Here is a 14511-nt window from a genome sequence, read left to right as displayed (position 1 = left end):
CTGATTTCATGATGCTTTTGCCTTCCTCTGCAAAAATGTTGACGATACACCTTACAAACATAATGGAGCACCAAAATGTTTTTTTTCCTGCATGGTTGTGTAAGAAAACAGCATCGTCCATCTGGGCTTATGAATTCTCCGTATTTCTAAGGGAAAAAAATAAAGACCGGTTTGTTTGTTGTGTTTAACAACAGTTTTGCAGACTAAATAACCTTAAAATATATATATATATATTGTTAACGAAAAACTGAAATTATGACGATTTATATTGACTTCTGCTATCCTTAACAAATTATTAAGAGAACAATTGTACTTAGTTACATTTTTCTTTATATCCAAATAACATGACGACTTAATGCTGCCATAGTATTTTGAGAACCTGAAATTCAAGTTAATCACTACTAAAGTAACACAATTCTGAAAAGTGACGACACCCTATTGCATATTTTTCTGATATTGGCACGCTTACATCTGCATCAATTGTTAATTTCAACATAAAAGCATAGACAACACACACTTAAATAAAAATAACTGAGCATTTTCCTTTATCAAGATAAATGAGACCCTTTTGTACCCTCTTGTGGCCTAGCATCATACGAGAATGTTAGTTTACCAGTAGATGGCAACATTTACCAAGGTCTGAATATTGATCTGGCATCCCTGACTCAATTTGTGGAGTTTTTGCATGGGTTCCCATTGGCTTCATATTTTGAGTTATTTTTTTAGTTGCCCCAAAAGGTACTTCATCTTATACAACTGCAAGACCCAATCAAGACTCAAAATTGTCCAAAAGTGTGAAATAACCGTAATTAAGAAAATAAACGGATGGCTGGAGGAATATTTGCACGGTTAAGTTCCACGCGCTATACTAGTTTGTCGTCAAGTTGTCCATGTCATCGCTCTTAAGCTGCTCAGATGTCGCCGCCAAACCGACTCAGCATCATTTATCTTCACTTCAGTTTCCTTTCAGCGGTGGCAGGGGGGGAAAAACGGAAAAAAACAACACTACCTCTGTGTCCAGCCCGCTAGGCAAAGAAACATGCAAGCGCACACATCTGTCTCTACACAAACTTCCTGTCAATTGTGCCTCGCCACTCATCGAGGCCTCAGGGTGCTCATGCTGTGATACCAATACATCATGAGCGAAGGTTTGTCAGTCAAGAAACTCAATCCATAAGAACTCAGATAACAAATATGCATTTGTGAAAATGAAAGATGTTCGAAATATTCAACATTTTACATCCGGGGTGTGCAAACTTAAGCAAATGGACGCGAGCAAGCTTTTGTTGTTGTTGTAAATACGCGCAATGATGTCTTTGTTGCCCTGGAAACATTTGTGTTGACATACAGCTCAAAATTGTTGGCTGACACCGAAGCCACATTAAGTGCCTCCCGACAGGAAAACGTTTTGCTTTCAGCGTGCGGTCTCGGGGGGGAAAGTCGGGCACGTCAGTAATGTCAGCCATGAAAACGACCAATGAGATGACCCAGTCAAGGGAACCTTATCAGGGTTTTAACTAGTGTCGAACCAAGGCTAGTATCGGAACAGCTTTTATTTTTTTTAAGCCTATATGTATTTTCTAAGTGTTGTTGAATGCACGTATTAATCATTTATTAGACCTAATTTTGATGTATGGCCGAGACCAGGGGTGTCAGACTCGGGTTGGTTCGCGGGCCGCATTAACGTCAACTCGATTTCATGTGGGCCGGACTATTTTAGATATAATATTTAGATATTTTTTTTGTAAATTTATTAAAAGAACTGGATTAGAAGCCCTGAAAATTCATTTTTTTATAGATCCAAAACAATGTTAATTTTAGCTTTTTTTAAAATATATTTTTAGATTTTACAAAATGATTTTTGAACTAAAAACACAAAAAAAGATTTTAAAAATTACAATTATTGATTTAAAACCGGGAAAATAAGGAAATTTAATATACATCTATACTCTTCATTTTAAGTTGATCCTAAAACAGAAATTCGGCACTCATGATTTACTTTCCCGGGCCACACAAAATGATGCAGCGGGCCAGATTTGGCCCCCGGGCCGCCACTTTGACACATGTGGCCTAGACTCCGAATGGCGGATAAATGTAAGTTAAATGGTAATAACAGCTAGAAAATAAAGTTTTATGAAAAAAAAGTAAGCATTCTTTATAAATAAGCCACGCTCTTAACGTTTTCACATTTGATACTACATAAAGCGCTCATCAGAGGTTAAAAGGTCAGCTTGGTAAATTCAATGACAACCTGGGCTGTGCTGTCAACTCAAGCAGAGAAATGTCAAATGTCTTTTTGATATAATCAGTCATGCCATCGCTTTTACCCATCATTCGACTGTACTGTATGCTTGTCATTATATTTCTATATCTATAACACTTGATAAAATAAATCAACCACAAGAAAAAAAAAGAAAAAAAATCAAGCATGAGATGCTTTTCAACTGTCAGATTACAAAAGCCCCAAGCAGACCGTTTCTTGTCATCATGTGGTCGTAGTTAATCATTTCAATATTCATGCAGATGATTATGAATGACAGCCAAAACTCTGCCCCATCACTCCCGATAAAGAATGTCATTGACGGGAAATATTAATGTTGGCACTTTCTTTCGGTTCATGGACTTTGTAGCAAAACAAATACACTGCACTAGCGTTAAAGCCAACCATTGACAGCTATTTGTGTCCAATCAATTTAAACTGGGAGCCCTCATCAGTGCCTTTTGACTAAGTGGGGCAATTGAACGAGTTAAAAAAATGTGTTTCAGCAAATGTTTTCTTAATGCCAAACCATCGCTTAGTTTTTTAAATCTTTTTCTCTGCACAATATTGCAATGTCATAGTCGACACTAAACCTACACACAATATAAAACCTAAACGCATCATACATTACCTTTTTTTAAGTACATTTCCTGGCTAAACTTTCATAAAAAACCCACATGGCTCTTCATCACTTCCCTATACTAACCACATCAATGCCACAAGAGCAACAGGTTTACAATCCCCCTAATACAAGCACAATTTATTGTAAAGTAATTACGTACGTGACGTGTGCCATGTCGGACCTTCCCGCCTCAACCTCCGAGCGGTCAAACGTATTCTTGGCTGGATGTGGCATGCTGGCCTTGAAACAGGAGCCTAGCGGGGGCACACACACACAAAGAAATGTGGCTTAATTGCTGCAAGATGTAACCTGGCCTGCAGCCCACCGCTGCCCGCAAATACACTCACAAGCCCTTTTTAAGTGTGTTACTAAAAAGCAAGGCGCTTGGATGTTGACCCCACATGAAGGAGTGGGTTCAAAAAACTTCACAGACTTTTGTTTATTTGCTGGCAAGAGACAAAGTTGTAATGGAGAATGCCTTCTTAATCAAACCAAATCAAAATCTATGGGCGGCCTTTCCTTGAGGGTTTTAAAGACAAGTGAAAAACAGATCAAAGATGATATTAATGCAAACATGGCTGATTGATCTACATCTGGCCCGTGGTAGAAGCTGATGAAGCATTACAAAACAGACATGATGAGAGGCACTGCAGAGGAGGGAGATTCTACTCTAGTTCAAATCCACAAAAAACACCTTAGTGGTTTAAGAGAATTTTGCTTTTAGTGGCAAAAGAAAATCCAAAGGATCAGGAAATTAGGAAAAAAGTATTGCCTTGTTTCCAGTTCATTTACAAGACCCCTGCCCATTATTTTCCCCCATAGAGAAGTATTTATGATGCAAGCACTACTAAGACCTCTTCAGCATATATGACAAAACAAATTGCACCTCTCATGAAACAATCTTGAGGAGAAAAAACTCTTAATTAACAAAGTACGGCCTTGGGTGTTGACATGAGGTAGCATAACATACTATAGGATAAACGTTTCAGATCCACATCATCTAAACATGCACAAATGACACTTTTAAAACAATCCAGGTTACCACAGGTTCTGTCCAGTTTGACATGGGCCCAAATAATATAATAAATAATAATAAAGAGAAAAACAAGTCCCTTCCAGGCCAACTTATTCAGGGCTCTGCTCCTTATCTCCGTTTTTTTTGTGACCAACTCGCCTGTGTTTGGATTGGATTTTTGACCACTAATCTTTAAAAAAATAATTATCCCCAGTGTACGACCTCCGATTAATCACCGCATGTTGAGCCCGATTATTATATAATATATGGACACGAATAGAAGTACCAATTCAAAAACTGGTACGGTGTGCTCGTTTATGATTGACTAATTCTTAATGTCAAAAGCGTTTAATCCCCTGACATTGACTGTTTCCAACTGCTGTCATCCATTTTATGATTCTCATTAAATGACTCACTGACAAAACTGCTCGCTAATGTGTGAACACACAAAATTTGTTCTACCTTGGCAAAGGTCTGCAGTCCTGCTATTCTAGTGATGTGCTTTCTTTCAAGACTATAAATGTCTTGATTATAGCTCAGAATGACATCATGATGGCTGGCTTCCCTGTTTTTTGACTTTTGAAGTGCTTCTCAAGCAATTGGACTGAGCCATTGCAATGATAGCGGATTTACAAAATTGAACTGCATTTCAGCTCAACAATTCCAACTTGTGTGTGCAACAACGCATGTGACATTACAGAGCCCACCAAAGCACTGACATTGACTCTAACCTGGGTCATTGGGATAAGGTTACACTTAAACGCGCTCTTATAAAAGGCTGCAAGTAACACAACATAGCTACGCACACAAAAGTGCCCATCCAAAAGTTGAGATCTGAAGACATGTTCTCATCAATAATACAGGCTAACAGAATTTTGGGTGTTCTATGTCTCTCCAACACAGAGTTTTTGTCATTTCTATTGGATGTTCTTGACATTTTTTCACTGCCACCCTTCCCTTTCAAAAGGATTGGGTGTCTAATGTTGACAAACTAATTGGTGGAAGGGTGTATCTTAGCTAGAGGAAGAACAGCAGCAAATAAACGAAGATTCTTCTTTCACGAGTGAATGATCTTGGATCTCATTCACCCACCATAATTTGATTTTGGAAACCTTAGCAGTAGAAATCTCATCTTTGTTTTATTCCTGTTTGTATGAAATATTACACTGCCAGACTTTGCTAATCGATGGTGGTGTTTTCCAAAAAGCCTCCAAAGATGCAGGATGGGAACCGAGGTCCAAAACTTTAAATGTTTGTAACTCTAGGCAATTTGGAGCAGAATGTTTGTTGACTGGAGGAATAACACCAATGGACAAACAATCTTCTTTAATCAATGTTCTTTTTCTTAGTGAATGATGTACATTATGGCATATGGCATATATTATATACTGCACTGTATTTAGTTAATGCTGTTTTCATACATTATTATGTGTGATAATGCTTAAATGTGGTTAAAATATGGACTCATATTGGGCTGATCAAATTCAGATGCAAGGAGCGATAGTAGCCTGTATAAGAAGGCAAAATTGTTTAGGATTTTTGTGATTAATTCAGAAATTTGCCATTATCCTGCTTGCATAGATAGATGTTTTATTATATTTCCTACAAAAGGGACTAAAGAAAAGTACAGTACATCCCTAAACATCGTACCTGAGGACTGTAATAGTGGAGAAAGCAGTGATTTAATTAGCAGACTCTCATTGGGGGCCAAGCAACCTAGTTCCAGTCCTCCTTTCATTCACTGTGGCCTCCTGACATCAGGTTCTGATGACGTTAACTGAAGCCATGTGGCTCAATTCTGGCTCCCCAGATACTTAAGACAATATTGTATTATTAATGACCGAAATGGAGACAAAAGGAGAGGAAATCGGTTCTTTCTCTTAAGGACTTATCATGACAACGTGGGACGTTCTATTCTGAATTTGAAAAATCTCCTCAATCGGTGAGAGTTGAGTCACATGCTGTTCACCTTACAAGTTTGAATTTTTTGCTGCTGAAAACTAAAACAGTTTAATTTCTATAACATTGTTTAACAGGGGGGATGGATTGTTCCTGTTTAAATGAGTGTCAATGACTGCTGTACACAACCCCCACCCCCTAATAAAACCTGTTAGGTAACATGCAGGATTTAACCCTGAAATCGACTTAAATGCTGATCAAAGATGGAATTCCCCGAATGAAATCCCTGATAGTAAAAATTGTCTGTTCTTTAACCCTATAAAAGTGTTAAGACTCCAATTCCCAGCCTGCTTTCCAGTTTTTATTGGCCTGCAGCAATTGCCGAAAATATTATTTAATATGGCCCGCACAAGAAGATTAAATCCAGGCCACATTGCACTTCTCAGTTTTAACCCTAGATGGAGCTAGTTACTTAAACAGCAGCGCTCCCATTAACTCAGGTGTCAGAACCAGTTGAAACAAATGGAATAAAACAAGTTTCTAAACATCAGTCGCATCAATATTTTGCATTATCCTTCTATTGGCCACTGACCAGACATCGAGCCACATGACCAGATTTAGGCGGTCCCCTAAGGGCTGTTCTAAGCCCCCCTACATTCCTCTCTACCTGCTGCCAGCCCACCCCGTACAATCACCTATGATTCACTTTGCATCAAAGGAACGGAAGCAACATTCGCTGACTCAAAGCACCTAAAAGGTCTCTGCATTTTTGAATTTTCCTTCATTTCTCCCACCCACGTGCGGGTGCGGTATGACTGCAACCGAGCGCCAAAGAATTCATTAGTGTACGAGGACTTGTTTGTGTGTTAGAGGGGAAAAAAGCGCGACACTTGTCTATGAGTGTCTTATTAAAAAGGTGAGAAGTGAGTGCAGTGTCTGGAGGAGGGGGTTAATTGAGCTCTTAAAAGTGCACTTCAAAGCGACACCAGTGTCAGAGCTGAGGGGCACAAGAGTGCTAAAGAAGAATGAAGGAGGACTAAAAGATACAGATGAGGATGAAGGCTTAGCGGAGGCCCGTCGTGGGGCTCCGCTTCACCGGCGATGACTAGATGTTGAGGAAAATTGAGGAGCGAGCCCACATGAGAGGGCCGACACAGGAAGGATGTGTGGGACAAATTAGCATCATTGATGGAGCACAAAAAGAGAGACCAAAGAAGCGACAGGAAATATTTACGACATGTGCCATCCATCATTAGAACTTGTGAAAAAAAAATGGAAAAAAATCACCGGCCACAACATTGGGAACATCTGCACACACCAAAGAGATCGCAATACAAAAATCAAGAATAATCAGAATTAAAAAAATGTAAAAAGGGAAATTTTAGGAGATTACGGCTTCTTGCTGACTTTTTCGGTATGCAGTAACTGTGTATATCTTTAAAAAGAATGGTCTCAGGATTGACCATTACCACAAGAACAGCGGTCGGAATCTACATTGAAAGCCAAAATTGGTGGAATACTACTGTATTTCAGTTATGAATTTCTTTGGATTTGGACTAATTTTTCCCTTCACACTGGGATTCTCCTTGATCTGATTGGTTGCTGTACTTTTTGCATCCATGGAGCAAAAATGAGTGATAATGACTGTGTTATTTATCCTCATTCTCATTACTGTCTAGGGTGCAGCTGTACAGCAGATGTTAGAGTAACATATAGACTAAACACTTCGGAGTCATAGTAGCCTTTGAACAGACTCACATTTACTGACCGGCTGCTTTGATTGACAAATGTCACAATCAAGGGAATTAAAAATATACTTACACATCACGTTATATACTGAGACATACTAATCACAAATTTATATGTGAAAATACAATGCCTTGTATGCATTTCATTAAGATTTTCTATTTATATAATTGAAACGATCAGGGTACATAGTCCAACCGCAATTGTGGAATGTCATACAAAATTAAAAAAATATATATTTGTAAAAGGCTAAACAATAGATAGTTTGAAATATTTCGCCTCAAGTGAAAATGTTGCCTGGCATCATTTCGGAATTTCATATTATGCAAGTTATATTTATAAACAGCATGTGCCTTCGAAGATGTTCTAACAAAAACGGCCATAACTTTGTAGCATTTCGAAATCCTGTGAAAATAAGGATGAGCATTACAAAAAATGCAAAGGAGACCCTGACTATGCAAAAATCAAATAATTACATAAAGCAGAGCATACATTGGGAAAACATGACTATTTTTATTAATTTACTTTTTTACACCACCACCTAAAACCCCCTCACTGCTTTAAATGATTACTCTAAAAGTAAACCCTGAGCTACATGAGACTCTAATCATTATCATTTCCTCCTAGTGTGGGTATGACAATAATTAAAATGACTCATTTAGTTTTATCGCACAACAGACAGCCTTTTAGCGAGAGGTTCTTTAATTATGAGGCCTAAACAAGCAACGCCGAATGCACATGTTCCGCTTTACTGTAACCAGACAGCCATGAGAATAACGTCACTGACCAGAAATATTACCGAGGGCAAGATATCGCATTCTCCCCCCTCGTTTCATCCTCGCACTTTTGCCGCGGCTCTTTGCTCTTCATCTCGCTGTAAAAAGCAATCATCATTAGTGTATGTTTGGTAATCCAATCTGCTGATGCCTCTTTGATCGCCCGACGTCAACCAGGCCCGAACGATCTGGCCCTCAATTTTTGCTTCTCATCAGGGATTCGCATGTGTTTCTGATCTCTTCAAATGTCGATTTATCTGGCTATAGTTCATTTTTTTGTGCTGGGAAATAAACACCAGCGCCAAACAACTGAAAACAACATTCTCCCCATGTTGTTCTTCATCTTGTAGCACCTGTCAGGACTGGCTGGAGCTCCAAAAATAAAAATAATCAGGCGCACTATTTATTTTGCTGCTCCAAAATGGGTGTTTTTGTGAGCAGAATCACCAAGTAGGCGTGTGTAAAACTGCGAGTTTTTCACATCTTGGGTGTGCAGCCACGTCAGAGACCGTTAGTGAAATATTAATCAACAACGTTCGCTAGGCTGGCGGCGTCCGATGGTGTTTTTCCTGGAAGTTCTGGTGTTTGTCTTTACAGCTGCATTTTTACAAGACCTTGGCTTTTTGCAAAGGAGTGACAGAGAAGTGATCTCAAGGGTTGCAAAAAGGTCATCGTGGACAGGAAAAAAACGACAAATAATATATAACTGGACTAAATAAAGCTGTGGCTCTGGAGCCATATATGGCTCATGGTGGGTGCGTATGGCTCTCTGCTATAAGTTTGTGTATTTTCGTTACTCCAATGCATGCATACTCATTGATTAAAGGGTGCTTATTAAAAGATACTGTACATTAAATGTGCTGAAATCATCAAATTTACATGGATTTTCACTTTCAAATTCTAAGCATGGCTCTCAAGGAATTACATTGAAAAATATGAATTGTTTACGGCTCTGTCGGTCAAAAAGGTTGCCGCCCCCCTGGATTAAATGAAGAGATGGGAGGGGGTTTGTACTCCCTTTCCCTGCTAAAGATATTCAACCCACTCCCTCCCAATGTGAAGGGAGTGTTTTAAAAACAGAAATAAAATTCGGACTACATTTTACAGAACGGCTTCATGTCGCGCTTTACTGGAAAAAGCAAATGAACGTTTTGTAATTGTCTTCCTAGACTAAGACATTATATTATTGGCTGCCATTGACGGGGAGAGGCGTCAAATCTGTTTGCACATTACATTTAACCCTTCCCGCTTCTTCCCTCTCCCCAATTTGTCCATGACAACATAGCACAGCCCACCCACACATCTCAACACTCCCCTGTTAAACACCCCCCCACGCACGCACATAACCGTCTCCCCCCCCCCCAAAAATCCATCACCCCCTAAAAGCTTTGGCTCATTGCTCAGTTTATCCCGCGCCATTATCTTATCTAACTGTACAAGATGACGAACAACTTTGGTTAAAAAGCTCTCAGCCAAAAGTCATTTTTTTCCTTCCAGGACTAAAACTCCAGAGCAATGTATTTTGCATCTCTGGCATATACGTACACTTTCCCTTGCTAACACCTCTTGACATTCAGCAGATTTGAATTGATTTCACACTAGTGTACAATATAAGATAAAACAGGCTAAGCCTAGTGAGACCACCAAGTTTGTGTTTATCTAGTGACACTGGCACATAAACTAATACAGATTATGATATCCATATTTGATAATATATGATACATATACATACATGCACATACATACATACATGCACATACATATACATATATGCACATACATATACATATATGCACATACATATACATATATGCACATACATATACATATATGCACATACATATACATATATGCACATACATATACATATATGCACATACATATACATATATGCACATACATATACATATATGCACATACATATACATATATGCACATACATATACATATATGCACATACATATACATATATGCACATACATATACATATATGCACATACATATACATATATGCACATACTATAGACATGCATATATGCACATACTATATACATATACGCACATACATATACATATATGCACATAGTATATACATATACGCACATACTATATACATATACTATATACATATACGCACATACTATATACATACACGCACATACTATATACATATACGCACATAATATATACATATACACATACTATATACATATACGCACATACTATATACATATACGCACATACTATATACATATACGCACATACTATATACATATACGCACATACTGTATACATATACGCACATACTATATACATATACGCACATACTATATACATATACGTATATGCACATACTATATACATATACGTATATGCACATATATACATGCATATACACATATACACCGTCACAATGTAATGCGATCCAATAAATTAGTTTGTTTATTTTCAACTGTAATTAAGGCATTTGTTTTAGTTCCAGATTTTTTTAATTTTTTTTAATTCTATGTATCTTCAAAAGGATTTTTTTTAGCTGTTTCTGGGTCAACGGAGTAGGTACGAGGAGAAATTTGGACAGTTTGTTGTTGAGAAGTGGCCCGGCCCTGAACAGTGGCAGGTGGTTAATGTGTCTCTTGTGACATTGTTTAATTTTGTACACGCCTCAGCTGTCTCTCCCCCGCCACGCCACACAACACAGTCTAAGTACTGTTTTCCACCCAGTCCGGATTCGTAATAAGTAGGGAAACACAAAAGGAAAATAATAAAATAATAATAACAAAAATTATACCTGTCAAGATAAAATAATGGTATCAGTGCCAGACTAGTCCGTATTAACAGCAATGATGACAATGACAAAATATTGTATTGAGGATTCTGAACAATCAAACTACTATTACATACGCAACCACAGACAGATCTATTTATTCTTTTGTTAATCATCGCTAAAACTGAACGCTATTACTATCAGTACAGTGGATTAAAGGCTCGAAGAATATGTTGGCAGATGACAATAAACTTGTTTTGATTGCACGAGCGAACAATAGTAGAGTTTGCTTTTTTTTTTAACAATGGCCTCCCACAAATCAGCATTACAACATTCTGTGAACTGAACTAAGAACATAAAAACAATTTCGGGATGATGCAACACTAAAACTTAGATGTCCTTTTTTTTCTGGGCCAAGGCCATTTTCAATCAAGGCTGACACACAACCATGAAACAAGTTGCATTACTTCGAAAACAAAATAAACTGGTCCAGCCCACATGAGATCGAGTTGGCATGAATTTTGACTTTTTTTTTTAGGCAAACTGGCCCTCACTGGTCCCGGCCTGTGTCACAAAAGGGGCAAGGGAAGGTGGCCAAAGCGTGCGTATACGTGTACGTAGAAGCCATAAAGCTGCCTTGAACCTGACACCTGAAATTCATCCTTGGTGAATGGAATTGCCGGTGTCTGGTTCCAAAGTAATGCAAGACAATGGTAGTCTAGCGAGTGTGCGCATAATGCTATCACATCTGACCCCGGACCCTTATCTGACCCTGCCAAGGTCTGACAAGCCCAATTGGGATTAGCACTTAAATTGTGAAACCGTATAGGGATCATTATCAAGAAATAATCCCATTTGAGTGACACCTTACATAGGTTTCATACATGCATCTTTTATTGCTTGTCACATTCTGTGAGCATGATAAATAAAAAAACAAAGCATGTCCACACAAATTCTACATTAGAGGAGGTAAAATTAACATTATTGGGAAGTAAAAACTTTCTGGCAAACTCAGTGACCTCTAAATTGGGTCCAAGAAAGATTCCTCAGATTCTTCTGAAATGGATATTGCAAAAAAAAAAGTCAATAAAAGCCGAGACAAAGCTAAAAAGGCAGAGGCAATGTCACAATGCTCCCTCAACTGCCTATAAATTTTCATGCTTTTATTACAAGGAGGTCTATTCTAATTAATATCATTGTGTTTCGAATCCAAACATTGCAAACGCCGTACTATTCAGTATATCATTCTTATAAATATGCCTTACACATTTCTGCACATGATTTAAGATACCAGCACTGTGTGGAAAGCCTAATTGCCCACTTCTATGCAAAACATGAATTAAAAATGGTTTATCGCAGTTATTTTAATTCATTTTCACTAACCACAACCAGGCCTGACTACATGCAGACAGTTTCAATCAAGAAATTGCCTCCACAGAAACGGTTTTCCAGAATTAAAGCTGCCAAAATATCGGAAAAACTAACAAAATTCAAGAACAGATGATCATTTTAAATATATTATGTCAATTTGGAGCGCGTCACGAAGCCACCTTGACGTTTAGGGATGCCCCGGTCATAAAAAAAACCCAAAACATCCAAACGTCATCCAATTGTGTCTCATTTTTGCTGTCGCTGAACTGAAATTATAATGACAGTAAAAATCATTTTCCTCACTTTTCCCTCTTCAACTTGACTTCACTCTGCTACCTTTCTCTCGTTAGACCTCAAAATGAATCTACCCATGATTGGTTTTGGCACTTGTGCCACTCTCTAATGATGACCACTGATTGGTCACAGGCGTACTCTGCTTTCCACTTCCTGCCCGATGAAATAAACAAGAATGCCACAAGAATCATCAATCATCACAGACAATTACCTCTCTCTACCTCCCTTTCCCACTGACCCTAGTCCGAACCCCCCCCATCCTACCCTCTCCCCAACATGCCTATCTTGTGTACCGTTTGTTTGTCTCTCTCTAACAACCAACATGTCTGGACTTTGGCAGATGTGTCCGTTTACGAAGAACGTCAAACGTTATTATGCTCACGTCGGACGCTCTGTTTGGGGCCAGTTTCAAATAAAAAGATTCCTGCTTATAGAAGTATTTGGTGGCATGAGTAGTAAAACCTCATGACTCATTTAATGCCTGGAAATACCAAGTATGTAAACCACATTTGTTATTTTTTACGATCAAAAGTTTCATACGAAATAAATTTGACAGTGCATATCTCTGTCAAGGCCAAACAAATACCAAAAATTAAATTAAATTCATCTATGGCGAGAAATCGTAGCAGATGAAATGCTGACAAGGAAATTGGTAATTAAGCAGAATATGTTTTTTCTTTTTGTGTAATTGTTGACATTCAAATAAAATGTAAATAATTGGAGTAAAATCAGAAATTAGTCACGGTATCAATATTTCATTGCTGACTATTGTCTAAAATATGTTAGGAGCTATTGGCAAGTAGTTTAGCTTTTTTGTTATTTATGGACGCCAGCAATCCAGAGCTGGAAACGCCATTTTCTTTGTGACCATGTTCTAACGAATATGATAAATGATAATGAAAAAACCTTACACAATAATCGCATTATTCTAAATGTCATAAGCCTCTTCGGGCCACCGAGTTTATTACATGAATACAAAAAAAAGTCTGCCAAAAGAGTCAAAGCCAGCCAAAGTTCAACAAATCTACTCTGAAATGGCTCAACATGTGATGGATCACCACAAAGTATATTGTAATTCATACCTTTGCAGCTGCACCTAGCATTTCATATCCATTAACCACTTGATTCATAACAATATTTACATATAACGAGAGTTCGAGATTGATATATAGAGAATTTCAACAAAAACATTTCCTCCGAAATGAAAATGGATGTTTTTATATCGATAGGAAATGTCAAAGGAGAAACGTCTGTTTCACAGATGCAAGGTTGTGAGTTAAAAAAATGTATCAAAATATGGCACTACTTTCCTTTGAAATGTCTAATTAGTCCTTGTGAATTCATATCGGGTCACAAGCTTCATCCAGTTTGGCCCTAAGAAATAAACTCTTGTCCGGCGTGTCAATTTTTAGAGGACAGTTGCGCCTGAAGAAGAACAGCTGCCCCGTACCAGACTGTTCTGCGTTGTCTCTATTAGAAATGACACTGTAGCCCTCTGACCTTCATAGGTGCGTTTGTTCTGATGGATCGCAGGGAGTCAAGGGGATGAAAGACAGGTTGGGGATACAATCATCTGGATCGCAACACAAAGACAAACATCCTCAACCCCCCCCATGCAAATCTTCATGTGCCATGTGCAATCTATGTTGTTCTATTGGTGACCTTCCAAACCAGTTGTACTATGCCACTTCCTATTGGCTCATTGGCTGCTATGGACGGCGATAGTCGACCAATCCATTCGGAGTGGTGGCTATTGAACATTGG

The 14511-nt window shown here is 38.3% G+C and overlaps 1 long non-coding RNA gene across 1 annotated transcript in view; it reads right to left on the bottom strand.

Annotated features, from left to right (window-relative positions):
- LOC144091008 (uncharacterized) overlaps nt 1-14511 on the bottom strand; it is a 62850-nt gene that overhangs the window by 12579 nt on the left and 35760 nt on the right. The window contains exons 3-4 of the long non-coding RNA XR_013305574.1: nt 3043-3136; nt 1-146 (exon numbers count right to left, since the gene is read on the bottom strand). This is a non-coding gene — a long non-coding RNA (uncharacterized LOC144091008). The remainder of the gene's footprint in view (nt 147-3042; nt 3137-14511) is intronic.

This window comes from Stigmatopora argus, chromosome 16 (assembly GCF_051989625.1).
Source record: "Stigmatopora argus isolate UIUO_Sarg chromosome 16, RoL_Sarg_1.0, whole genome shotgun sequence".
NCBI classification, from domain to species: Eukaryota; Metazoa; Chordata; class Actinopteri; order Syngnathiformes; family Syngnathidae; genus Stigmatopora; species Stigmatopora argus.
The sequence above is the reverse complement of the archived record's forward strand: the minus strand, read 5'-3'. Positions and strand labels throughout refer to the sequence as shown.